Consider the following 4,840-nt stretch of genomic DNA (forward strand, 5'->3'; position numbering starts at 1 on the left):
AGTGTGAGAAAGGGCGAGATCAAAGAAGCGACGCTAACATCCTTACGCTGCCAAAATCTTCTCTTAATTTTCTTCTTTCTCTAAAATCCAAAAATATCCTCATCATGCCACCAAGAAGATGAGGTATGATATCACCCCCAAATATGACTATGCTGCCAACATCATCACTTATTCATGGGGGGCGACTACGATTGACTACGAATAATCCTAGCCAAAACTAGGTTCTAAAATAAATTAAGAAAATGCTATTCTATTTTAGAAAAATAATAAAAGTTATTTTATTCTTGAAAGGATGAATTAATTTATTACTTTAAAGTAGAAAAGCTCAATAAATTAATAATTAAAATTGATTTTAATATTAGTATTTTGGTGATTTTTTTTAAATCAAATGATAATTCTTTTTTAGAAAGAAAGAATTAGTGATAGTTATAGTTAAAGTTAGATTAGGTTCTAGTAATTGAAAATAGTTAGAAAATTAGTTGTATATATACATGCGATAATAAAGTCAATAAAAAGAAAAGAATGATTGTTATGCTCTAAAAAAATCCTAACATAGAATGTTATACTAAAGAATAAAGGTAGGCATGCTTACAAATTAGAACTTCCCCCTCATCTCAAAGTTCATAATGTTTTTCATATAAATCTTCTAAAATAGTATGTCCCACGTCCTAATCATGTCTTAGATGATGGACAGATTGTAATGCCAACTCAATGAATCTTAGAAGTCCAACCTGAGAGAATTCTAGAGGTTAGAGAGAAGCCTTTCAAAAATCGTACTCTTTGTCAGAACCTTGTACAATGGAAGGACTTCCATGAAGAAGATGCCACCTGGATTGAGGAGTCCATTCTCCGGAGAGACTACCCAGAGTTTCTCTCGAGATAAGGACATCTCGATTTCTTTAAGGGAAAGAGGATGTAACAAACCGCAGTCGGAGGGATTTTTGTTGAAAGGTCGAATCCATCGGGGATCAGAGGTAGAAGGAAGTAGAGATAAAAGATGGAAGAGAAGATAAAGAATACACAAGAGGTAAACACGATAAATACAAAGCACAATGAACTAAATCAATATGTATCGAAAGAACTTGGAATCCTTGCACTACTCAGAAGCAATCTCCAAGCATTAGATCTCTTGGAGCTTCTCCGTAGAACAAAATGTACATCAAAATTACAGCTCCTTCTCTACTACTCGGAACCCAAATCTGATGGCATTGATGGCTCCGAAAGGGGGATAAAACTCTAGGACACTTGGTCATGGATCTCCTAGATCACTTCTTCTTCCTCTTTTAGTTCAAATTGCAGTTTTCAGCCTATCATGCGCACGATTTTGTCAATCTGTCATTTTTTATGAAAATCCCATAACTGGCTGAAAAAGCAACTTGCTTTTTGCATGCCATCCTAATCTAGAAGCTTTTCTAACTTTTTCAAATTTTTACAATAAATAATATTTAAAAAAGCTAAAATTATCCAAAAATCTAGTATTTTTGGATAATCCATGCAACTCATACTAGTACTAATGACTTAGATCACATTGACTCTCTTGATCCATAAGAAAGTTGGATGATGATGCATTCCATGTTTTTTCACACTGTGTCCGCATAGCATCACGACATCCATCCCCTTTAGTAGTCATCGAATTCTGAGTCCTCCGCATCCTCTGTAACCATATCCTTTGCTTCTTCATCTTCCATATCTTCCTGGCTACCCCTTGTATCATGGCTACCATTTTCTTCCAATTATGGCAACTCATAGGTAATAGATTCATGCCTCTTAAATAATTTGATACTTTTTCCTGCTACCAAAAGTTTTATGGCTGTCCCATCCAGTTCATTTAATACATAAGTAGCATTATCAAATACATGTCTTACCACATAGGGTCCAAACCATCTTTTGGAAACTTTACGCATGGCACTATGCTGGTTGTCTAAACTGCTATCATAACCAATACCCAATCCCCATCTTGTCTGGTTCTTGGTCTCAATCTATGCCTTTTGTCAAATCGCTTCTTGTTCTGTATCCTTGCTGCCCTTAACTTTGTAATTGCTACCTCTATATCTCCTAACTTTCTTTCCAACTATCTAATGCGTAAGGCCAATAACTTCTCTCAATTCAACTCCTCCTCCCAAGGTAGCACACTCCATGTGACTATCATCTCTTCTATTGCCATGATAGGTTTTTGACCATACATCAATTCTACAGGCATATATCTTGTAACAGCACTATGAGTTGTTTTGTCAGCCCACAAAGCATAAGGGAGCAATCGTGGCCACTCTTTTACCTTCTCTCCACATGCCTTTGCCAATGCCTTCACAATAGGTGGATGACCTTTTTCACTTTTTTCATTTCCTTCAGGGTATTAGGCTGAAGTTAAAGCAAGCTTTATCCCTAATCGTGCAAAGAAATCATGAGCTTCATCTACATCCAACTCACCCCTATCTGCTGTAATTTTGCCCACACAGCCATACCTACAAAAGATCTCTTCTAAGAGAAAAGTTCACACAACATTTGTTGTCTTAGTACGTAAAGCTCTCCCTTCCACTTGATTAGTCAAGTCTTCACGAGTAAACACAATATACCTCATTTGCCAAATACCTGTGTGTATTGTGACCAAATCCGCCACCCACTTAAAATGAAGAGACAATGGATATGTGGGCTGCAATCCATCCCGATGTCTCATAGATGAATACATTTGACATGTCGTATATGTCTTCACAAAGTAAGCAACATCCTTATACATATCCTGCCACAAATATCTTTCTTTGATATTTGCAAAAGTATCCCAAACACCTCTATGGCCAGTCCATAAGATTTCATGAAATTCTTGCATAATATTTACTTGTGAAGCTTTGTCACCCAAAACTTGCAATGGCTGTTTCTTTTTAATATGTTTCCATATGTATCCATCTTTTAAGAAAAACCCATAGGCTTTCCTCTTGATCTTCTTAAACTCCTCATATGACCTTTCATCTCCCTTTGTTAATGTACTGAGGTATTGACCAATTCTCAGCCACTCTCTTGCATATTTGTCTTCCAGAAACAATTCTACACAAGATGCAAAACATCTAAAGTGTCTTCTCTTTGTTGTCTAAGCTTCTGTTAATGCTATAGCAACACCATTTTCAGCCACAAGAAAGTCATCTTCTTCCTCTTCATCCATCATTCCATCTTCATTCTCATAGCGTGCTTGAGATAACCCTTTTATTGGAATATCATCCAAGAAGGGCATAGTCAATTGTGGTATAAAATCCTTGAGTACCCTATTCATAGCATTTGTCATGTATGCCACTGAGTTTGTTGCACCCTGTGGGAGAGTACACATCCGTACTAACCCCAAGGGAGTCTTCATGGTGATATCCCTGCTTTCAATTGCAAGCTGAAACTGATTATACCATGAGTAAAGATCACCCAAAGAAAAGATCACTATGCTTGCAAAAGCCTCTACAAATTCATCAACCACAGGACCTACACCCACATTTCTTATGGTCACTTTATTGACCCGTTGCATGTCTCGAATAAATCTCAAAGCCCCATTCTTTTTGGGCATACTAAACCAATGATTTGAGTACGGGGCTGAAGAGGGCTCCAAGATCTTCATGCAAATCTTTTCATTTAGCAAATCCATCAGCTTTGGCAAGTAAGCTTTAGGCATTGGAATATGCCTCAAGTTCCATGGTACATGTGGCACAGTAAATATTACCATAGGAGAGACAACATTTGGATCCACACAACCTAGTTCACTTGGCTGAAATGCAAATGCCTTTCCATGCCTAGCCAACATCTGCATAAAAAAGTCTCTCTCAGTAGGCAAAAGAAACTTTTTTGCACCAACTTTCAATTCTTGTAATGTTTTAGATGTAAACTGATGACTTATATCTTTAGGATCCCATAAGCTTGGCTGCCTTGGCACTTTTTCATACAAACCCTCACTCTTTGGTGGAAGTGGAAAAGCAATTGGTTTCACCTTTTTGTCAATTGTCTTATACTTTGTCTCCATAAGTACTTCATCCCATTGTAATCCTTCCTGCTAAGCAAACAATGCTATAATATCATACATATCCAAAGAACATACTGACAATACTTTGTTTTCAGCCTCATTTTCTACATGTATAGTTGCTGAAATTTCAACCATAGTGTCATTAATATTTAGCCCATAAAAGATGCTTGAAATGCCTTCATTTTTAGCTAACAGTCCCAATGCTTTCAGTTCCTTAGTAGCCCGTTTCATTGATATGCATTCAGCCTTGCACATAGCTTCCATAGGCTTAAACCAACATGAACTGTTTGCTGTAAATTGAGAATAACTGATAGTAAATAGATGGTTCATTCCATCAAGAGATGAGTACATTCTCTGAGCACAACACTAATAGCCTTGCATTATAGCAGTGCTTAATGAAAATCCAAGTCTTTGAATTCCCTTGCATTTGAAGCTAAAGGAGACTCTCGAAGTGTATCCTGATTTCTAGGATGATTAACACAAACAGTAAGAAATTAGACTACTTTCTTCCCATCCTTGCTTTTGACTCTTGCATAAGTAGAACCATCATCAAGTACCTTTGTTTCCATACGCACTCCTGTAATATAGGGTTGTCCCAAAATCACTGCATATGAGAAATTATCCTGCACAAAGAAGTGTTGTTCTTCTTGTACATCACCAATCGTCACTTTCACATTAGGACATGTAGTATAAAGCTCTCCCGAGTAATTATTTGCAGCCCTCTTACACCAATCATGATCAATATCTATAGGCCATGCACTATTTTCATACAATCCATGCTCAATGATATTTATCTCAGACCCATGGTCAAGTAAAGCAACACAAGGAGTTTCATGTTCCCTTATTTTC

Source organism: Lygodium microphyllum, chromosome 9 (genome assembly GCF_053477565.2).
Source record: "Lygodium microphyllum isolate KBCC chromosome 9, Lygodium_microphyllum_v1.1.10, whole genome shotgun sequence".
NCBI classification, from domain to species: domain Eukaryota; kingdom Viridiplantae; phylum Streptophyta; class Polypodiopsida; order Schizaeales; family Lygodiaceae; genus Lygodium; species Lygodium microphyllum.